Raw genomic sequence first — 23,727 nt, 5'->3', positions numbered from 1 at the left:
CATTGAACTGAATCACAGTAGTGCAGTGTTAATGGAAGAGGGAGAGAATAAAGCCCTTTAAAACACTTTGTTTGATCACAATTTCTCAGCCCTGTACTTCGTGTTTGTTAATCCTTCTGGAAGAGAAATGCTACAGTAATGACTAAAGCATGCTGAGTTTAGCCTCGCTTTATTGAAAATGTTTTTTTTTTTTAAAGGAGTTTAATTTGAACAGCAGCCTCAGTTGGCCTCACTTTAATTACAGTCTTCCATTTCTATTGCTAGTTGTATCAAGCTCAGGAGAGTCCTGGGGGTGTAGGGAGGGCAGGGGACCGGCAAAGGAAGTCTTTCTCAGATGATTTCAGTCACTTTTAAAGATATGGATGCGTTTTCTATTATTATTATTTTTTTTAATGAGCCTACAGTTAACATACAGGGTGAGCAGCTGGGTTTCCGGAGCAGAGCTTAGAGTGAAAAATCCATCCTGTGTGTGTGCTTTCCCCCATGACAAACTTCCTCTGGTCTCTGTTGTTTGTTCTTCCTGCCCTTCCCATGCCCGCTGCTGGCCTGCTGAGTTAGGAGAATCAAAGTGCCACACAAATGGAGCAATCAGGGATGCAAGCAGCTGAAGGCTTCAGCTGGTCACAGAGCTCTGTGCTGTTGGATTCTACCAGTTTTCCCCAGTGTGCTGTGTCCCACTGGTCACATGCCTCTCTGTCTAGCTCTGTGTTTGGGATGGTCAGCTTCCAGGGATATTAGGATGCATCCACTGGATACATACCATCCCTTACCCTCTGTTCCCGACACTGGGAACAGCCTCTATTTTTACCCTGTACCAACTTGGGAGCAATTTAAAACAGTCCCTTTGCACATAATGCTGGTGAGCAGAGAAGCACAGGCCTTGTTGGGAGAAAGACCCAGAGGATTACATCACAGCAAGCTACTTGAGATGCTTTGTTTCTCTGTACTTCTCCCCAGGAGTGTTTCTATATGTCCCTGTCCCCAGGAAGTACCCAACCCAAGTGGCTTGTCCTCTCCTCTTTCAGGTAATGCTTCCCCAGTGAATCAATCACCAGACCTCCGTGCAGGGCACAGGAAGACAAAGGTTGCTGGGTTCACTAGCCTGGCTTTTTGTAAAAGGCAATTTCATGATCTTCTTTTATATCTTACTATAGTTATGTCACCCACCATAACTGATAAATCACAATAGTTCTTATGCCTGGTGTGGTGGTTCATATTTGCTATTCTAGAACTTGGGAGGCAGCGGGTGGTGGTGGCTGGGGCACACACCTTTAATCCTAGCACTTGGGAGGCAGAGGCAGGAGGATCTCTGAATTCGAGGTCAGTCTGAAAAACAACTAAGGACTGAGGATGTGTCTCAGTTTGAGATTTGCCTGCCTAGCATGTGCAAGACCTGGGTTCAGTTTGAACACAGACACAAATTTCTTCAAAAGAGGTTTCTCTACTGAAGAGAAATAACTGAATAATCTTTTGTTCTTCGTTATTGAGTTTTTAATTGGTGGTTGTAACTGTCATGTCACATTTAACATCTATTTACTACCCTTCCCCTTTGGGGTTCCATACTGTATTGGCCATTAATTATTTCAGCAAACTCCTCTCGCCCTTCTCTGGGTACTGAGCCCTGATGAGGAAAGCTGCTTGAGCATCAAGGTCCCTGGTAGGAAGTAAGATGCGTTTCTGGCTCACACCCAGGCTCCAATCCACCTGCCTCCCACACAGCTTCCAGGTCTACCCAGTGCTCTCCAGAAATAGTCCATGTTACTTAACCCCATGCAGAAAACCTTTCAATATGGCATCCCTTGAATTCTGAGACTTTCCTTCTTTCCATTTCTCTGCCTATTAGCCAAGCCAGGCCTTAACTCGTCACAAAGATTCCCTTGTAATGCCATTAGTGGAGTGCTCTTTGATACAAATCCTCAAATGGTTGGCTTCCAGAGATCTCCGGGGACTTGGAAGGTAATGTCTGGACAATCTCCCTTTCTCACAGTCCACTGCACCATAGAGGGACAGTTTCTTGGTTTGTTTCTGTTTCTTTTTTTTTTTTTCTTTTTTTTTTGGGTTTTCGAGACAGGGTTTCTCTGTGTAGCTTTGCGCCTTTCCTGAGACTCACTTGGTAGCCCGGGCTGGCCTCGAACTCACAGAGATCCGCCTGGCTCTGCCTCCCGAGTGCTGGGATTAAAGGCGTGCGCCACCACCGCCCGGCTGTTTCTGTTTCTTATAACACAACATCACAGACTGGGAACATCACAAAGATGTTTACTTCAGCTCACTGTTCTGGTCCAAGGTAGGTGCTAATCTTCTTGTTGGTAGAGTCCTGAGATCTCTCAGAGCACACAATGGTGAAAAGGAAACTAGCGTGTGCGCATGCGCGCACGTGCGTGCGTGCGTGCGTGCGTGCGTGCGTGTGTGTGTGTGTTTCTATCCTATTGATGCCTCACAGTGGGATTTAATTACATGAGTTTCAAAGGGGACAAAGTGTATTTAAACCAGGGCAGAGAGCAACTTTGGCTTTGACGCTGTGGCAGTCTGGTCACCCATGTTCTGTTTCCCCATTCTGTTCTGCCGGAAGCTAGCTTTGCTTCCCTGCTAGTCTGCAGCTGGGTGGAGGCGTCAGAGTAGAAAGCCAAAATCACCAACCAGGGCTCCACCCTGTTGCCAGAAGTGATGGCCGGGTGCTCGACAGGACTAGGAATCATGGGAGATGAGTGGCTGGGCATGCCTGTGGGGATTATCTGGTTGGGTGACTTGAGGTGGGAAGACCCTTGCTAATTGTGGCTGGGAACCCTGGACTATATGAAATGGGGGGAAGTGATTGAGTTCGGCATTCACCATTCTGCTCCTCCCTGTGCTGTGATGTGACCAGCTTCTGTCACCCGCCATCACAGACTCTGCCCTTGAACCTAGCCACAATAAGCCCTTTTCCTTCAAGTTGCTTTTGTCAAGATATTTTTATCACGGCCACAGGAACATAACAGTGGCATTTGGGTTGTCGTATGGGAGAGTGCGCAGGAGTCCATCTCAATGAGCTGGCCAGTTTGCTAGGCCCAGAGGGTAGGGGACAATTTCTTTCACACACGTGCATCTGGAATCCTTGTCTCAATAAGCCCCACACAGGTTTCACTGAACACTCTTGAGTCCTGTTGTGGGACATAGGCAATATGCTGCTTAGATAGGACAAAAGAGAAAGTCAGCCTGGGACCTGACATCTGGCACAGCTGGGGAGTCCACCTCATCTCACACTGGCACCCATCTCACCTCTGGTCTCCCCAGCAGGAGGGATGGGTTCAAAAGTGACTGTGGGGGCAGCTTTGGGTCTCCCTGGTAGATGGTTCACCTGTTCCGCCCCGAGGCCCTGATGTATTTTTGAGCACTAAAGAGAGTTTTGTGGAATACTGCAGCTCGGCTTTAATACCACCCTATTCAAATGCTGACAGCAGTCACCCCAACGGGCAAGAAAGGAAACTGGGCCTCACGCTCTGGGCTGGAGGGAAGCGCGCAGCTTTCCCATCTTCTCTCCACCGGGGGCAGGTCCTAACCTGCTTGTCTCTGAGACCTGGGTTTATAACAGGATTCTCTTTTTCCCAAGTTCCTCTGGCTTCTCCTTCCTCCTCCTAATCACCCTGGATCTGGAAGGTCCTCAGGCAGTGCACAGAGCCTGAGGTGTTTGTTAATAGGGTCAGTTTTCGTTCCAAACAAAACTTCCCGGCATTGAGCCCAGACTGCCTCTCCCTCTGCCTGACCACACAGTTCCCCAACGTTGTCGGCCTTTTCACCCTTTCCTCCACGCAGCAAGAGATTGATTTGTTATTTCGTATTTTGAAGTTTTAATTTGTTGTTTTATGGGTATGGGTGTTTTCCTTCCACAGGTGCCTGTGGAGACCATTAAGAGGGAGTCAGATCCCATGAGACTGGAGTTACAGATGGTTGTGAGCTGCCACATGTGTTCTGGGAACTGAACTCAGGTCTTCAGGAAGAGCAGACAGTGCTCTTAGCCGCTGTCTCCCAGCCCCAGCAGTAAGCAATTAACTTGCATTTTCCTAGAAGTCTCTAACAGATCTGCCCTTGCCCTCTAGGGCTAAGTGGTTGTGACCCTGAGCCACCCATACCCATATGAGAAAAACTTTTAACCCCTAGTATGATGGTATTTGGACATGGGGTCATGGAACAGTAATTGGGTCATGGTGGGACCCTTATGGATGGAATTAGTGCCCTTATAAAAGGACAGACAGAAGAGATGACCACTCTGACCACCACATGAAGATTAAATCAAAAGGTAGCATTTGTATACATGGAAGTGGCCCTCACCAGAAATCAGTTCAGCCCCAAACTTCATTGTGAACTTCCTAGACTCCAAGACCATGAGACAATATGGTTTGGGCGTGAAATGCCCCTGCCCAGGTGTTGTTTTTGTTTTTGTTCTTTGACTCTTTTGGGGGGCCCACCACCCAGCTCCCAAATAAATCACACACAGAGGCTTATTCTTAATTATAAATGATTGGCCTCCACTTGGCTTGTTTCTAGCAAGCTTTCCTTAAATTATCCCAACTACCTTTTGCCTTTGGGCTTTTCCTGTTCTCTTACTTCTGTAAATCTTACTCTTACTCTGTGGCTTGCTGTGTCACTGGCTGGCCGACCCCTGGAGTCCTCCTCCTTCTCTGACTGCTTGATCTCTCCTCCCAGATTTCTCCTTCTATGTATCTCTCTGCCTGCCAGCCCCGCCTATCCTTTTCCCTGCCTTACCATCAACTGTTCAGCTCTTTATTAGATCATTGTGTATTTTAGATGGGCACATTAACACAGCTTCACAGAGTTAAACAAATGCAATTTAAACAAAAGTAACACACCTTAAAATAATATTCCCCAACACCCAGGCTCATGTGTTTGAACACTCTGTCCCTGGTTAGAGGTGGTGTTTTGGGAGGTTGTGGAATTTTTAGGAGTATGTGAATGGGTTGCATTGGAGGAGAATTTGGGATTTGGTTGTGCAACCTTCAGGAGGTTAGCTGGGGGCGATGGGATTTAGGGGTTAGAGGCTCGGTGTATTTCCGGCTAGGCAAGCAGGCTATGCTGCAAGCCCCAGCTACCAGGCTTTCCTCGCCATATCAAAGGCCAAGCCAAAATCAATCCTCCTTTAATTTGCCTTAGCTCCAATTCACTGTGAGGAGAAATGTAGCCGATAAAGATGAGGACGTCAGTCAAGTCACCCAGTTCTTGTCATTCTGTTACACTAACCCCGCATTTGTCAGCTCTTATCACTGTGACCAAAGCACCCGAGAGGACACGTCAAGGAAGGGATTATTTCTTTGGCTCTAGGGTTTCTGTCCATAATCCTTGGCTTTGTTGCTTACGGGCCCATGGTGAGGCAGAACATTATAGGAATGGGAGCATGTGGCAGAGGTGTCTTACCTCATCTCATGACACATAGAAAGCAAAGAGAAGGGTGGAGAGAGCTGGTACAAGATACAGTCCTAAAGGAAGTACCTCTAGTGACCTGCTTTCTCCAACATGTGCAGGCCTCCTAGGTCTTTTAGAACCTCCCTAAATAGCTGCTACCCCTTCTATGCATGGTGGACAGTTCATACATAAACCATAATGAACCCCAACTGCCTAAGACATTGTTATTGCCTGAAGCTTTAGTACCAAAAGAGGAGGATTCATAATGACCTTCCAAGTAGATTCAGAACCAAGGTTCTAACTGTCTAGACCCAGCCCCTCTACCTTTGAGCAGCAACTCTGGTCCCAGGAACCTTGTCCCGGACACTGCAACAACCCCAGTACCAGATCCTACCTCTGACTCTGTGGGAACCTCTGTGTGATTCAGGCACATCTCACAGAACCATGAAGCTGGCTCCTTGTGCTTTCTCTAAGGTTCTGAAGCTAAGACTGGGAGGGGAGAGGCCAACTGACATTATCTTGTTGTTGTATTAGCCACTGATGATGGCTCATAGACATATAATCTGAAGATGAGGCTATTGTCTGGGTTGACTGGAGCTGGGTTTGCAGCTTAATGTACATCTGTAGTGGCTGACCAACTTGTTCACGGTTTCCCTGAGTGAACAGAGCAGGGTGGGGGCTGAGGATGTTCAGGGACTTTAGAGTCTCTGAGGGTGGAGATAGAAGAAAACCAGACTGTAGATTGTTGTGGAATATTAGTTTCAGATGTGTTACATTTGTTTGTGCTGTGGAATATTCATTTAATGATGCAAAGATGTGTTGTATTCTTTTATGTTGCATTTGTTTAACTCTGTAAAGCTGTGTTACTTTGCCTATCTAAAACACCTGATTAGTCTAATAAAGAGCTGAATGGCCAATAGCGAGACAGGAGAGGGATAGGCGGGGCTGCCAGGCAGAGAATAATAGGAGGAGAAAGCTGGGCTTAAGAGAAGAGGGAGGCGCAAGAAAAGGAGAAGGAGAGGAGGACACCAGGGGCCAGCCACCCAGCCACACAGCCACCCAGCCACACAGCCAGCCACAGAGTAAGAAGAAAAGAAAGGTATATAGAATAGAGAAAGGTAAAAGCCCAGAGGCAAAAAAAGGTAGATGGGATAATTTAAGTTAAGAAAAGCTGGCTAAAAATAACCCAAGCTAAGGCCGGGCATTCATAAGTAAGAATAAGATTCCATATATTTATTTGGGAGTTGGGTGGTGGACCCCCAAAAGAGTTAAAAAGAATCAACTACAAATCCCCCATCCCCAATCCTAGTCTGTGAGCCTGGTGTCCCGTTTCCATTCAGAGGCTCAGACCGTTGGGATGGCTGCTGGCAAGATACTGCCTGGGTTAGCGTGAGGCATCGCCTCTGCTACTTATCTCATTCCTTCCCACCTAACTTCTGTCCGACTCCCTCGTCTGTTTTATGGTACGACAACACAATTCCCGATGCTGGCTAATTCATGAAGAGGAATATATTTATATTTTTGTAGTTCTAAAGGCTGGGAGGTTCATGTAGAGGGGCTGCATCTGGAAGGGCTTTGAGCTTCTCTACCATATGGAAGAAGGCCAAAATGCAAAAGACCTCACACAAGGTGGGCAGAGAGGGCTGAGGCCATCTTTGTATGAGGAAGATGTCCTTACTCCCTGGAGAACACAATTTCTTCATTCATGACCCCCCCAAAAAAACCCCCACATGTTAAAGATTCCACCTTCTAGTACTGTTGTTGTGTTGTTGAGTAAGTGCCTGATGTTTCACCCATGGAGGGCACATTCAAACCTTAGCGTTCCTCTTTCCACAGGTCCCTTCTCCTGTTCCACCTATAACCCCAGGTGCCACTAGAAGTTGAGAAGTTTCAAGTGTCCTCGGCTATTTTGTGAGTTTTGGTACTTTGGGTATGGTCTTAAGCCCTGGAGAATGGAAAGATGGGTCTGGGGACTTTCTGATATATCCCAGATGTCAGGAGTATGTCATCTCCTAGAGCTTCTTAGTGACAAGGCAGATGGGACATTATCATGCGGTGTGATGGACAGTCTTCTTTGTTAGCAGGATTGGATTTGGAATCACCTGGGAGACACACCTCTGGGAATGTCTTTGAGGGTATTTTCATTAAGCTTTAACAGAGAAGGGAAGACCCACCCTGAATGTGGGTGGTACTATCCCGTAGACCATGGACTAGGGTCCAAGATTAGATAAAAAGAAACTGCATGATGGGAATGGGGAAGAGACCAGTGTAGCTCTTTCTTCATGCCTCACCTTGCCTCTCCATCTGTGGGGCAAAGAGCCAGGTGTATGCTGGGCCTCCACACATAAAGGATCACAGCATCCCTCTGCACTGCACTCCTCTGTCAGATCACCCAAGTGTGGCCACAGGACCTGACCCAAGAGCTGTCACCACTGCCACCATGATTTCTGAGCAATCCTCAGCTGGATGCAGAGCCAGGCAAGGGCTTAGAGTGGAGCCATCTGGGACAGGGGAGGAAGCTGGGCCGTGATGACACTGTGGACCACAGCTCTGCCCATCAGGTTCCAGGGAAGAGCGCTGAGTTTCAGGCAGCTATGAGGCCAGCAGAGATGCTAAGTGAAGGAATACTGAAGGTCGTCAAGCCTTAGAGGTGGTCACGCAGCTCCTTCACTTGCATGGCTGGGACCCTGCCACTGTGGATGGGGCTTCAGAGGGAGTCCCAGTGCGGCTCTCAGGATGGGCTGAGCGGTTGGCATTGCTAGTGGAGCAGCCTGTGTGTGTGTGTGTGTGTGTGTAGGCATGTGCACCATGGAATGTAAGTGGGGATCAATTCTTCAGGGTTGATTCTTTCCTCCATGCATATTCCCCAGGGTGGAACTCAGATCTGAAGGTGCCTTTACCCATGGAGGCATCCCAAAGAACTCTTAGCTGTCATTAAGAAAAAAACCTTTTCATTGCTTCTTTGTTGATTTCACAGCATACACCTCTATCCCATTCATCTTCCCATCCCTTCATATCAGCCCTCTGTCCTTGCAACCTCCCCGCCCAAAAAAAAAAAAAAAAAAAAAAAAATTTAAAAGAAAATTCTTGTGGAAGCTGTAGTGTGTCACAGTGAGTCACACAGTGTACCCTTTAGCCCATACACTTTTACTTGCAAGTGTTCATTGCAACTCCAACATCCACCCCATCTATGAACTGCTGGAGCATGTGAAGGGGCCAAAGTTGCAGGGTTCCTATGACACAGGGCAACAACAGCATATCCAAGAGGAGTCCCAGGGAGGGTCCAGTATTGATAGTGTAGCAGAAGCCAGAGGCTTCAAACCAGACCAATGACTCATTGCAACGAACACTTGCAAGTAAAGATGCATGGAAAAAGCCAATTTTTGAAGCATGATTTCTTGACTCTGATTAACAAGGAGCAGGGATTTCGGACTGCCAAACATCATCACCCTCCCTGGCTCAATGTGCATGTCCACAATATATCTACACTGAAGTATTTTAAAATGTGTTTGGTGGAGAAAAGAGCCTGAGGCGGGCTCCAGTTTTCAAATTTAATGAGAATGCAGAGGCCAGATAGAGGGGTTCCCAGAGGCTGCTGCCTCAGCTCTTGCCTTGAGGCTGCACCAATCCGTGACTCTCCCTCCCTGCGGCTCCTCCCCACAGTCACCCTTAAACTGGCTGGATCTTTTCCCTGTGCTCACAAATCTCAATGCTCTCCAGATCCCAGTGGGATAGGATCTTAGTGCCCCAGGCTGGCATCTCAAGCCCAATCTACCTGGTCCCCCCCAAAATCCCTGCTACTAAAGGAACATCCCCTAGGGCCATGATTGGCTTGCCCTCCCTCACTTTGGGAGCTAGGTGGGGACCATGGGGACCATTTTCCAAGTTGTCATTATCTGGAAGGAAGCCTTGGGCAGAATGCAAGCGACTGCTTGACCTACCTGGAACTTCTAACTCCCTGCCTGGCCCTACCTGGGTGAGCCTTGCTCTCTGTTTTTCATGAGTCTCAGAAAGTTGGAGCTTGGTTTACCCTGTAGGAAAGACTTAGCTGGTTAGCCATTTCCTATCCTGAGTCCCCTTGTCTCCCCTAACCCCTCACCCTATATGTGCTTAAAATTTCTACCTCCAGCATTCTTTCTCTCTACTTCCAAGATCTATTACTTGCTCTCTTCCGTTCTGCACGTATTCTGGGCATGACACAGCCCATGCAGTCATGAACTCTCAGACCTGCAAAAGACTGGGCCCATCCTCAGCCAGTCATGGATGGAGGAAGGGCTCATGGGACCCCACCCCTCCCTTCTGCACTGATGGATTCTGCAGGAGGAGGAGCTGTTTTTTGTTTGTTTGTTTATTTATGTGTATTCACTGGTGAACCCACCAGGCTCCATCGGACATTTCCATGCTCATGGCCACATACAGAGTTCTGGTTAAACCCAATGGGGTCATAAAGCAAAGCAAAAAGACATGAACATGGAAAAGGATTCTATAGAGTAAGGAGTGGGGATTGCCAACGGTGGGAAGGCAATAAGCAAGTTGGTTGTATGAGAGCAGTCAGAATGTTACATAATTTCATACATGTGTGAAACTGTCAAATTAATTAGAATTCAGAAAGAGGTGAGGCCTAGAGAGGATACGGAGTATGGACTGGACCACACAGCATTTGAGGCTAAATATGGTCATGCCTACTTTTCTGCTTCTGGAAGTCTTCTCTTGACACTCCATGGGCTACCTCTGTGCTGTTTGGTGGATTGATTTCCTCTAGGCCCCCTCCAACTAGGTCCTATAAGGAGCTGTGACCCCAGTGTGAGCAAACACTGTGGGAAGAAAGACTCCTGGGGGCTAGGGCAGCTCCTTCCACCTGCCAGTGGCCTTTGTCTGGAGTTTCTTGCTGATTCGAGGCATCCCCCTATGGCCTGTCCAAACCTGTTTCCCGCAGAGTCTCTGTCTGCTGCTCTGGGCGATCCTAAGCAATTATCTCTCCCATAAATGTGACGGATGGTCCCTCCTCGGACACTAAATCCACAGCTAAGCGGTTTGTGCTCATTTGCAAATCAGCTCTTCTCTCTCTCCCTCTCCCTCTCTACCCATCTCACCTCCCTCCCCACCCCCCCCACAGCTGTTGATGCCTGATGCAGCCCAGGATTCATGGTTTTCATTAGTCTCCTTCCAGGGGCTCAGCTGACTATGGAGGCTGCGGGGACCAGTGGCTTCCTCCCTTCCATGTACTCCCCACAGGAGTTCTAACAAGGAGTTGATTTTCCGGGCTCATTAAAAGCAATATGATGAGCCAGCCAGGCCCGAGAGAGATGCTGCGGATATGGGTGTCCTGGCAAATAGCTTCTATGGAAAACCCACGGGCTAAATGAGGCTCTTAGGTCTGTCATCCAGTTCTAGACCTGCCCCTATTAGGCTGTGTGACCTTGAGCAGGGCTTTGCCTTCTCTGAATACTCATTTTCTCACATGATCCTGGTCCCAGCTGGAAGGAAGCTGGTGGAGTGATTTGGATGACTTGGTCAAAATAGGTTCCGATTGTCGAGTGCCCACAAAGCAGCACTAACGCTGTGCAGTTGATGCTCTTATGATCCTCACGTAGGAAAGAAAAGGCACAGATCTCACAGACGTTCATTAACGTGTCAAAGAACACACAGCTAGTTAAGTCAAGGCTGGGTGAATCCCAGGTCTGTCTGGGGCCACAAACAGGATTTTGTACCTTGAACTACTGTGATGGTTTATGTCCATGGTCAGCGTGGTGGAGTTAGGAAATGCCTATGGCATTAGTGCAGCCCACCTTTGGGTCTTTTTGAGGGGGTGTTTCTAGAGAGGACTAACAGAGGAGGGCTTTACCTGAATGTGGGTGGCATCGTCTCACAGTGTGGGTCTGAGTCTGATTAAAGGGGAAGGCAAGCCCCTTCTGGAGCCCAGTGTCCATTCCACTGTGCCTGCTGATCTGTCCGGATGTGAGCAAGCAGCCCCTGGTCCTCCTGCCATGCCTGCCTTGGTCTCTGGTCTGCTCCCTGCATGTTTCCAGATAGAGAAAAATCCTTCCAGAGTCCCGCAGTTGGGCTCCTCATCTCTAAAATGGAGGTTGGGCCAGTCCTGTGGCCTTACCCCACAAGCACCTAGTGAGGCGCTTTGAAAACACAGTGATGCTCAGCTGCACCGCAGACCAGCTACCCTAAAGGGAGGCTGGCCCTGGCCTTTCACAGCTCCTTGGGTGACTCCTGGGTACACACCAGACCAGGTGACCTCTAAGCCCCTTTTCCACTCTAATATCTTTGCTGGCATAATTTATGGGGTGTTTGTTTTTTTTTTTTATCATTCCAGAATCGGATTCATTCAATGCATGATGCAACCTCAGATTGCATTAGTACCAACTACAGGTGAACTCAGAAGTGGGAGGGTCTTGTTTTAAGCCTAGCCTGGAGCCAGCTTGCCCTCTGTATGAACAGGGACACCCAGATTTCCCTTTCTTACTCCACTTCCTCCTCTGCCACACCAAGAATGTCACCTCTGCTGAGACTAGCAGGTCATGTGACCCGCTTTGAGCTTCCAAGCCAGGGAGCTTGGAGATGGCTGTCTCTCTTCACAAATGTTTCATTCCCAGCTTCTTTAGCATGTCATTACTTTGGTTGGTATGAATTAAAATTCTGCATGAGGGTTTTTTTTTTTTTTGTCATCTGTGATACCCCATGAAGAAATTGTACCCTCCCCCTAAGTATTCTGTTCTGTTTCCAATCAAGATGGTTGACTCTTGTGGAGTCTAGGGTTTTGTGTTGACAGAAACGGCACAAACAAGGGCACTGGGGTCCAAAAGGCTGATTGAGGTTCCATAGTGGCCACTGAGCAACCTTGGGAATTTGGGAAACATCCTGGACTATTGGGAACCTCTGCTTGATCTCTGTAAAATGGGCCCAATATGTCCTAACTCATGGAGATTTTGTGAGGTGACGGAGGGGTGTTCTGTGATGGGTCTTTAGTAGCAAGAAGATACAGCATGGGCTAGAGGCCAGGCCCAGGGAGACAGTGACTCCACACATGACCTTGCTCACAGAAGCAACCTGAAAAAGTCATAGCTGTGTCATATGACCTAGAGCATTCTCAAGAAGAGCTTGGAGCAGGTGCCATGGTTTGGACACAGGAGCAAGTCTTAATCTGCCAACAGAGCAGTGGGATTCTTGGATAAAGCATTGCTCTTAGTGGGATGCTTGGGTCGACTGTGTTATTCATATCTGCACTACTGTGAGCCAAATCCTGGACAGGAGCAACTTAAGAGAGACTCATGTTGACAGTTTCAGAGGGTTTCAGTTCATTGTGTTGGGGAAGGCCTAGCAGGGTTCACGGCAGAGGGAGTGTGTGGTAGAGGCTGCTTCCGTCATGGTAGACCAGGAAGCTGAGAGATAAAATGAAATTAGAGGTGAGCATAACCATCCAAGATCTGCCCCTAGTGACCTACTTCCACCAACAAAGCTCTACTTCTTAGGAGTTCTACAACCCCCAGAAGCCCTGTCTCCAAGTGGAGGAATACACACTTAAAACATGTGCCTGTGTGGGACATTTCAGATACAAAATGACACTCTCCAAATTTGTGTGGTAAGATCATCACACAAAAGATGGTAGTATATGGAGGCAGGACCCTGGGGGTGATTAGTCATGAGGGTGAGGCCTTCATGTTGGATTAGTGGCCTTGAGAAAAAGACCTCAGAGTCTCTCTTACATGTGGAATGATGGTGGCCTCTGGACGGAGTCTACCAGCTCTCGATTCTTCTGTCAGCACACTACTCATTTCTGGTTTGAGAGTGCTGGATTTTAATTTCTAGAGGACTGGTTATAGTGACCTTCATGGAGAAAGTGACATCTGAACAGAATCAGGGAGGATGGGGAGTGAGCTTTGTATGGTACCTGAGGCAAGAGCCATCCAGGCTGAGGACATAGGGCTGTCCACAGGTGGGTAGCAGTCATCAGAGAAAGGAATGGCTGAGCAGAGAAAGACACCCAGGCATGGGCTGGGGACGTGGGAGTGATTAGACGTTGAAGCGTGACAGAGTCCACAAGGATGACAGATGAGAAGGGAGTCATGAAGGGAGTGGTTAGTGGAGTGTGAGAAATCATGGTTCAAAGTCCACCTCACTTTGTACCTTTGTGTCCCCTCTGTGATCAAACCACCACCCTGTCTTCCTCTTTCCCTCTCAGGAGCAGCCCTAGTAGCTGCCACACAGACCACTCACTTGTCACCTACTGTCTTGGGTCTACAGTCTATCCCAAGAGAACCACCTAGGCAATAGTCACACCCTGGATTCCCTGTGTCCCCGTATGGCCTGGTCAGCAGCTTTGGACAGCATGCACAAGGGCTGAGGTGAGGGAGAGCAATGGGATGTCATTTCCTCAGCAGTGTTGACTGAGTTCCTACAACATGCAAGTCACAGGGCCTGAGTGACTTAGCATGGTGACAGGAAAAGCAAGTGATTTGAAAGAACTTCCCCGAGGGGCCATGGAGAGGTGCCTGCCATGTTCTGTCTCCAGCACTCTCATGACAGTGTGTACCTGTGATTCCAGTTCTGGAGATGGAGAGACAGGAGGATCCCTGGAGCACACTGGCCAGTCACACTAGCTCAGCCTGTGAGCTCCAGGTTCTGGGAGAGACCCCCCCTTCTCTCTCTCTCTCTCTCTCTCTCTCTCTCTCTCTCTCTCTCACACACACACACACACACACACACACACACACACACACACACACACCTCTGTTAGAAAATCAGATCATAGATGTGTTCTAGCAAGGAAAAAAATGGGGAGAGAATGAAGCAGTCTCAGGGAGGGCTTTTAGGTTGCCTGACCCAACACCACCTAATGTGAGTCACCTCAGAGGGGAGACTTGTGGGCCCCTGGTGGATGTGAACTTGCTAGGCCAACTGTCCTTCCTTTGGTCTGCCTATGTGCCTTGATAAATCCTGGAGGTAACAGTCCTCAGTAGAGCATGTGGAGATTTTAGTATTGCTACCTAGAGTAAGGTGCCACTCAGTGACCTGCTTTCTGCTGGGCCCTTCCTTGTGGGGAGGCTACCCACCACCCCCACATTTCCCCAGAGTGCTCTTGAGTAGGAGCAGCAGGAAATATTAGATGAAAAGATTTAGATGGGGGGAGAAACAGATAGACAATGCAGGATAGCCTCGAGAGGGCCTGGAACCTATTCCATTGGGCCCTGACTCTCCCTGCCTTAGGGTATTTATAGGAATGCCAAAGGGTGGAGCAAAAGACCTCCCCCACACAGCCAAGTGCAGACCATCTCAGACACCTGCACTCAGGCCCGTGGTCCAATCATCCTCTCTATGCGAACCGACTGGGTAAAGCCACTAGGAAACCTGAAAATGGTCTCCCACACTTCCTGCTGGTGTTCCTTGTTCAGGTTAACCTCATACTTTCTTAGTATCCCCCACCCCTGGCCTTATTGTTTGACCCCGAGAACAATCATTTCCAGACACATTCTCCAAGCTGCAGTCATGAGGGTCATTTAAGTCTTCCATCAAAGACCACAGGATAGGACTTCACGAGTTCCAGAAACACAGGTGAGGAATGGGGATCTTCACTGGTCACCTGAAAGCTCCAAGCTATTCCTTTCTGTCCTTGTCCCTGTGGAAAGTTCTAGACCAATTCCTTTTTCTCTTGCATGGTCCCTCTGGCCAGAATTGCCCTTTCTTTATTTTGTGTTATTCTGAGCACATTTTGTCTGTGCCTGCCTCGCTTTCTGTGTGTCTGTGTGGTGTCTCAAAGCCCAGGATCTGAGTCCTTGGCTTCTCCACCAATCTGGACTTTGCACAGCGGCCAGGTGACTGCCCTCTTTAAAGCTCAAAGTGCCCCATGCTTTTTCTGGAATCTGTGCCCTGCACAGGGTTGAGCTCAACGGTAGTTTAAATGAAGGGCAAGCTTTGAAGATGCCCTTCTCCCACCTCTTACATCTACAAAGACACAGACCTTTCTGAGCGCAGCTTTCCAGTCAGTTTTATCCCACAGAGCCGGCATGGGGGAGGCTGGCCTTGTGGGCAGGCCTCCCTATAGTTTTTGATTCTCTGTGATCTGGGTTTATGTAATATTCAGTCATTCAGGTCATCACCTTCCTGTTGCTCCCCCTAACCATAGGCCTGGGCAGAAGCCACAGCTGAGGAGCTTGGGTTATTTCCCCAGCTGGGAACACTATACGGGAAGGACCACAATTTGGTGACAATGTCCAAGAGGTGAATCAGCAGGGATAGGGTGCGTGTGGTCTTAGGTAAGCACTCAAGCTCTACCAGCCTCAGTTTCCCTGTTGAACATTAAAGATTACAGCATCATGCCCACCCACCCCCCCAATCTATATTGGCCTAGGACATCAAGTGGGACCTTACTTGGACATAGGCTCTCTGTAGATATGACTAAGGTGAGGATCAAGAAGAGGTTAGATGTGTCTTAAGTCCCTATAAGGGTGTACACCTGTGTCAAACAGAAGAGACATAGGGGAAAAGCCATGTCAAAGATGGGGGCTCCTGGCCCTCCTCAGCTCAGTCACCATGAGCTGAGGAGGGCCAGGAACCAACAGAAACTGAAGCAGTTAATTTACTAGGGGCGACATGTCACAGTACCCTTGGTAAACCAGGGCAGGGTGCCATTGATAAGACATGTTCTCTTCTGCCCCTCCTCTACAGGAAAGACTAGATTCTAAATAGATGTTTTCACAGTTGTCCTGTGTTAGAGACACTGCCCCTAACAGAAAGCTGGAGGCTGAGTGGATGGAGGAGCTCTCTGGGGACCCAGAGCTTGTGGGTTGAATGGGGTGGGGTGGGGTGCATGGGTTCCTGAGGCTGTTTCTATCTCTTCTGCTCCTGTCAGTGGGACCTCCTCCCTGGGGGTGGGGACACAGAGTGGCTTCCATTGACTCAGAAAGCCAGTGGGCTTCTTAGAGAGCCATGTCTCCTGAGCCAGTACAGGAAAACATTCAAAGGTGATCTAACTGAACCTGGACCTCTATTTCCCCAGGTGTGCTGCCTATTTGAGGTGGGAAAAGGGATGGCTTATCTTGCTATGGGTTGAACTATACACCTGACTAAGGGTCACTGTTTGAACATCTCCGCAGTCTATGTGACTGACGCCCAGGGCTCAGGGTACAACAGCAGGAGAGGTACAAGAAAAATGGACAGCAGTTAGGGTTTGGATAGGAAGCCTCTCCCTCCCACAGACTTACGTGTTGAAGGCCTCACACTTAGCTGGTTGCGGCGTTTCCGAGTCCTGGCCCTGACAGTCTTATCTAACAAAGCAGTCACATGATCACTATCACTCCAGTATCCTTGTCATCTCTGCTAGGGGCCTTGTACCTCTTTGACCAACCCTGGATTTCCTTTTCTCCAGTATCCCAGTACCCTGGGGGATGACCATCAACTTTTTGAGAACTGGCTCCTTGGAGCACAGCTGGACAGGACCATGGTGAAGAACTGGGTGGCTGAGGGTATGTCTAGAGAGGGGGAGGGTACTCAGCTGGCATTAGCTCTCTCAGAACCCAGAGGTGAGGGCACAGATGTTGACAAGACAGTGATTGACGGGGTCCCGTGCAGTTTCTTGGCTTTGAGGATCTTGGTTGTCAGGCCTCTAGGGGGCTAGGGTAGGTTCCCATGGCAACACCTGCCTAGCCTCTCTTCTTGTTCACTGGCTCCAGAGTCTTCTGAACTGGTGAAGCAGGAGGTTTCTGGGCTCCTCACTCTAACTTGGTTGGAGGAGAAGAAATACAAGGCCAATTCCAAGAGGCTGCTAATGTCACTTTTTAGGTCTTAGAAGCTGTGCGGTGCCACCTTTCACCTTTTACTTAGTTCCTGTTACTCCTGTCAACTTTAGGAGTGTGGTTCTGAAAACACTGCATGCCTCTGCCAGGGAGCTGCCAGGCCTGGGAAGTCTTAATTACTGCTTTCAGGTGATCTGCAGTTCCTCTGCATGCCAGGGAGAGACAAGGGCACTGAGCATTTGGTACAGTGGTAGAGGCTGGGTCTGGGCCTCTTCCCTACCATACTCTCACCCTGGAGTGAAGCCCATGCCAGGAGGGAGGTCTGAGCTGAGACAGCAACAACAGGCAGTCAAGCTTCCATATCATCCATGAGAGGATGAAAGACTCTTCGTTCTCTTGTAGACAGTGGTAAGCAGCCTCAGTACAGCCCTGTTCTTTTGCTATTACAAAATGCCCGAGGCTGGGTATTTCATAAAGACTTATATATAGAAGATGCTTATAAGTTTGCATTTCTGGAGATTCAAGAGCAAGGAGCCAGGATCTACTTGGCTTTGGTGGGGGCCTCATGCTATATGGCCTCATAATGGTGGGTATGTGCAAGGATGACAAGAAGAAGAATTCAGGAAGATTTCAGCTCCTTTGTAACAACTGACATTCTTGCAGGAATTAATCCAGTTCTGTCAGACCTTCATTAATCTCTTCCAAATATGGTTGCCCGCCCTTTCCTAATTAACTTTCCATGAGGCCTTGTGCCCTAAAGATTTTTCTTTTTTGACACGGCCACATAGAGGACTAAGCTTTCAACACACAAACCTCTCAGACACACTCAAATTGTATTCAAATGATAGCAGAAGCCTGTGAAGAAAATTGGGCAGGGAGTAATATTACCAGATTTGCCTTTAAGAAAAGAAGCAGAGCATGGACAGTCATGAAGGGCTGCAGCAAAGGTCTGGGACAGAGGAGAGTGTCCTCAGTAGAGAAAGAAGCAGGAGGAGTTTGGGACCCATTTTCAGAGGTGAGCTAGGAAAGGAGAGGAGTCTGGTGGATTTGCGTTGGTCAAGGGGTGAAGGATTTTACACAGGAGCGCAGCAAACTCAGGCGCTCTGTGACTTTCTTTTTTTCCCTATTTGAGAATCCTGCAGATGTCACTGATCGGCCACACAAGCACTATGACTCTGTAACTCTGTGTAATGTGTAATTATAGCAACACAGGCGTAAAATTACCAAGGACAAGGAGCTGTAGAGTAATTATACGATTCTTTGTTATTTGGATTTTTTTTTCCTTCTTTTAAAGCTGCTTCCATTAAGCACTCCCATTTGGTGGGTGGGTGGGGAGGGCAGGTGGCAGATGGGTAAGAAGATGAGTGACATTGAAGAGTGAGTTCGGCATTGCTAGGGTTCCGAGTGGGGGAGGAGGCTGAGGTGAGGGAAATCTGTGTGTCCCTTCAGCCTACGGTATTTCTGTCCCGCCATCCTTGCCCTTAGCAGCTTCACAGCAGATCCCCACCCCAACCCCTGTGGATTGGGGCAGAGCAAGGATCTGGGCCGGTTAGCTTTCACTGACCCTGGAATCACCATGAAGGAGAGTAGTATATGGTCTGTGAACCACGGCATTCTATCACAACTGAATCACATAGGCCGTAGTCACAGCTCAACTCCAACACCATGTACACCGCTGTCACAACTCACCTCCGACACCACTGTCACAGCTCAATGCTGACACCACAAATACCACTGTCATGGCTCAACTCTGACACCACACGCAGGGTGACTGAGAGTTTGAGGCTAGATAGAACTACATAGTGAGACCCTGTCTTTGAAAAAAAAAAGATTGATTCTGTATGTGGAGGTGGGTCAGCCTCTGTGGGGCTCATTGCCTTGGGTATATGGGGAAGGAGAACATCAGTTAGCAGATCTTTTTGACTCCTGTGTGTGGTGTCTGTGGATCTTCCTTTCCCAACTATTCCCAGCTGAAGGTATTTCAGCTTCTCTGGAGAAAGCTGTCCCTGTCCCCTGGCTGGGAGCACAGCCCTGTTTGCTTGAGTGGAGGCCGACTGTCTTGTTTCTCAGAATGCTGGCCTCAATGTCCAGTGCTGCCTCCTCTCTGCCTGTGGTCTGCGGGGACCCACTCCATATTTTCACGTCTTAATATTCTTGGAGGGTGGGGGAGAATTGGTCGTATAACTGGGTGGAGTTTGGGCAAAGGAGCCTTACATTTCCTCCTAGGGACATTAAAACAAGTTTCTTGGGGGGAGGCTGGGATTGTTGGCCCAGTTGGCAGAGTGCTCGACTCAACATGTAGGAAGTGCTGTGCATCAGAGGAACAGAACTGACAGAATAAATATATGTATTAAAAGGGAATTTGTTAGAGTGGCTTACAGACTGTGGTCTGGCTAGTTCATCAATGGCTGCCTCCTTTCAGAAAGGCCAAGATTCAGTCCATGGCTAGATTCCTTAGCTGGTCTTCAGTTTATGTTGGAATCCCCAAAATGCAGATTTTTTTTCCGTTTTTCCAGACAGGGTTTATCTGTGTAGCTTTGGCACCTTCCCTGGAACTCACTCTGTAGCCCAGGATGACCTCGAACTCACAGAGATCCACCTGCCTCTGCCTCCTGAGCGCTGGAATTAAAGGTGTGTGCCACCACTGCCCAGTTCCAAATGTAGATTTTTTTTAACACCAGCAAAGTAATGGGCCAGCAGAAGGAGAGATGAACTTGCCAGTAAGAGTGAAGGCGAGAAGGAAAAAGCAAAAGCTCCCTCTTCCAAGTTGTTTTATGTGGGCTGCCACCGGAAGGTGTAGCCCAGATTCTGAGTGGGTCTCACCACCTCAAAAGATCCAATCAAGAAAATCCCTGAGAGCCAAGCCCAGCTGCTTGGGTTTTAGTGGCTTCCATATGTAGTCAAGTCGACAACCAAGACTAGCCATCACACACTGGGTTCCACCCTCAGCTCCGTACGAAGCAAGCATGGCAGTTCATACCTGTAACCCCAGCACTTGGGACAGAGAGGCAGGAAGATCAAGGAGTCAAGATCATCACTGGTGATATAGTAAGTTTGAGACTGGCCTACATGAGACTCAGAATAAAACAGAACCATCTTCCGCTTCACCAACTCTTCATTTTCTTCCACTAGTATGGTCTGAATTTGTCTCTCAGGCCTTGCCCAAATACTTTTGAGGAAATCTGATCCCCAGTGTAATAGTGTTGAGAGGCGGGGCCTTTTCAGGAAGCTTAAGAGAGAACAAGGACCTTGCTCCTTATCAGGACTATGGTGGAGAGAGGTGTTTATTCTGTGAGGCCCCAGTGTGCCAGTTTGCCCAGTACCCCTGGTGATTCAGTCACTAATGTTTCTCTAAAGGTTTATCCTCCCACCAGAAGTGAACTATTTTCATGATGTCTGATGTTGATGCCAGTACTTAGGTGTAGGGATGGGGTAGCCTCAGACATCATTTAGTTATGACTGGGTTTAGTTATGTGGCATGAACTGTTGACTATGGGTATTTTCAATTTATGAAACTTTCAACTTATAACAGCTTCATGGAAGAAGGAACCCTGTGATGGCTTGGATTGAAAATGGCCCTCACAGGTTCATGCATTTGAATATTGGTTCCCTGGTGGCATAGTTTGGTGGCTACAGAGTCTTTAAGAGGCAAGGTGGTGCTGGAGGAGTTGGGAGACCCCTGAGGGTTGTAGTGCAGCCAGCTCTGACCCCAGGCTCTCTCTGCTTCCTGGTCCTCTGAAATTCAAGCAAGCACCTGCAAATTCCTGCTGCTGTAGCCTCAAGTTGTTCTGCTCCAGGGGGGTCTGCACCCTCAAACCGCAAGCTCCAACATACTCTTCCTCTCTTCCTCTGTTCCTGACAGGAATTTGGTCACAGCAGCAAGAAACATCACAGACACAACGGCAAACTGAAGGGCTTTTTGCTCAGGCTTCTCTTTTGAGCAGATCTCTCTGGTTGTAAAGTGAGTCACTGGGGGGCAGGGAATGGGGGGTGTTCAATACCTGGGGGCTGAGGGCCCAGCTGAGTGGGTTTCCTCAGCTCAGAATTGAGACTGTTCCTCGCAGGCTGGCTATGCTGATTCCCAGGCCCTCTCTTCCTCCCTTGCACAATTCTGTTTCTCCTGTGTTGTCAATCAAATAGACTGTATGGGAGACAAAACTGGCATTCTTTGTAGAAAATTATTATTTATTTTTTATTTCACAAAACCCAAGGTTGAGTGGATGCTCCGTGGTGCCCTTCAGTGGCAAGAGTGTTTTCCAGCTCTGGCTCAGGCCCGGCTGCTTATTATGCGAGCGTTGTATTATAAATGTGGAACAAATGGAGCCGAGATATCAAATTAATACTGTGATCTGCTTTCCTGTTCTGTTGCCATAACAGTGTGTGGCTCTTGAAGCAGAGAGAGGATTAGAATTGTATTAAAGGTGTTTACACCGTGTGTACTGCATCCTGCGTTGTTAGTCACTGCTATAATAGGTGTGTTGAACACTCACTTACGGAGGCTTGGCTGCTGCTGCATTCTTGTACTGGCGGTTTTCTGCCTGGCCTTCTGTCTTGGCCTTGCTTTTGATCCAGGCTTTTCTTATTGTCTGTGCAAGCGGGAAGGAGACGTATGACTTCATGACTCTTTATACTGGTCCTGTCCTTCTCAGTCTATGGGTCTGTCTGTCTGTCTGTCTCCATGACCCCTCTCTGTGAGTGTGTGTTTGTGAGTGTGTGTGTGTGTGTGTGTGTGTGTGTGTGTGTGTGTGTGTGCAGGTGTATGTGAAGGCCAAATGCTGATGTTGGGAATGTGCTTTCCACTTTATTCTCACTGCATCCAGAGCTCACAGATTCATCAAAACTATCTATTCTCTGCTGCTCAGGAGGGCTGAAGTTACAGGTGTGTGTGTGCCACCATGCCCAGTTTTGTTTTTTTTTTTTTAATGTGAGTTCTGGGGATCTGTCTTGCATGACAAGGACTTTACCAATGAAGCCATTTCCTTAGAGCCCTCCCTCTGTTGAGACAGGTCTCATGTAGCCCAGGCTGACTTCAAACCCACTATAGCCAAGGATGAGCTTGAAATTTTGGCCCTCTTACTCCATGTCCCCAGTGACGGGATTATAAGTGTGTACCATCATGCCCAGTTTTATGGGGTGCTGAGGACTGACCCTAGGGCTTTGTGTGTGCTAGGCAGGAGCACTACCAACTGAGCCATGCAAAACAGGAGCTCGATTAAGTTCTAATTTCTTTGTCCCATTTATGACCATTAAACCTTCCGAGGAGGGGAATTCAGAGGTAGGAAAAGGAGACATAATGTAGTATGTGGTCTCAGGAAGGGAGAAGTTGGAGGCCACGTTCCCCAACTCCCTCAGCCAGTGCTTGGCTGCTCAGAGCCATCTTTGAAGCTTTCTGTCCCAGTCATCCCAGGCTAGTGGCAGACTCACCACTGAGCAGTTATACCCCATGGGGATGCCCAACTCCTGTAACACTGGTATAGAAAGGTCTTTGAGGGCAGGGGCTTTTCTCCATGTGTACACCTGTGTGTGTCCATGTGTGCCTGTGTGCCGTGTGTGGTGTGTGTGTTCAGGCCAGGTGGGCTGGGTATCTTTTGAGTTTGCTCTGCACTGTTTTTGGAGACAGGGCCTCTCACTGATGTCTGAGCCTCCCTGGCACTGGCTGGATCACAGGCATTGCGGTACATGACTTCTGCATGTGTTCTAGGGCTTGAACTCCAGTCCTCACTTGGACAGCAAGCACATTACTGACTGAGCCTTGGCCTTCTACACCAGAGATTCTGCCCGGTGGTGAGGGCTACAGATGCCTGGGACAAGAAGAGAGCATGTGTTAAGGTCCTGCCCTCACTCCCGCACATGCGCAGCTCAGAGTCTTGTGTCTTACATCATCAGTGGGCACTGGTGACTATGTCCCCCACCTTAAAAAGCCAGATGTGGACCCCCACCCTCTCTCTCTGTTCTCTGCTCTCTCTCTGCTCTGCTCCCCGCTTCCCTCCCCCACCAGGCCTGGCTCTCCTCTCTTTCCCTCCTCCCCTTTCCCTCCTAATAAAGCTCTAAAACTAACAGTGGGTTCTGTCGTGACTGTGACCTTTCCACGTGGCAATCAGCGCCGCCACCAGCACCGCCACCAGCGCCATTTACCTATCTTTCAGTATGTGCTGTCTGTATTTGTGTGCTACTGCACAGGGCCAGTCAGATCTCAAGGCCTGGACAGGATACACTGAAACCTAGGACGAGCCCTGGACACTCCAGTGACAGAGGTGAGAGAGTCTGCTAGGACTAGGCAAAAAGTTAACCTTTCTCACAAGGACAATATTATTCTTTTTCTCAACACCCCTCCCCCCCACCAAGATTATACACGATGAAAAGTACAAAAAGAGTTTGGGAGGTTCAGGTTGCTATGTGTTTGGTCATAGTGCTATTAAAGGAGGCAGCTGCTTGTGACTATGGAAACGTCAATGGTAAGGAAGGAGAATGGAAAGGAAGGAATATTAACTTGGGCTCAGGAAGGGAAGGTGTTTAGGAAGGCTGGAAGTGACAGGGGACTGTAAGACGGTAGGGTGAGCTTGTGGTAGAGTTGACATGAAGTGTTCTGTTG

General features: G+C 48.6%; 1 long non-coding RNA gene across 1 annotated transcript; it reads left to right on the top strand.

Annotated features, from left to right (window-relative positions):
* The first annotated feature begins 1,478 nt into the window (after nucleotides 1–1,478).
* Nucleotides 1,479–23,101, top strand: LOC128104626 (uncharacterized). The gene is made up of 5 exons (XR_008216037.1): nucleotides 1,479–1,956; nucleotides 3,867–4,014; nucleotides 7,231–7,305; nucleotides 20,998–21,096; nucleotides 22,837–23,101. It is a non-coding gene; the product is annotated as an uncharacterized LOC128104626 (long non-coding RNA).
* The last annotated feature ends 626 nt before the right edge of the window (nucleotides 23,102–23,727 follow it).

This window comes from Peromyscus californicus, unplaced genomic scaffold (genome assembly GCF_007827085.1).
Source record: "Peromyscus californicus insignis strain IS unplaced genomic scaffold, ASM782708v3 Scaffold_8__1_contigs__length_139910024, whole genome shotgun sequence".
NCBI classification, from domain to species: domain Eukaryota; kingdom Metazoa; phylum Chordata; class Mammalia; order Rodentia; family Cricetidae; genus Peromyscus; species Peromyscus californicus.
This window is presented reverse-complemented; position numbering and strand designations above follow the sequence as displayed.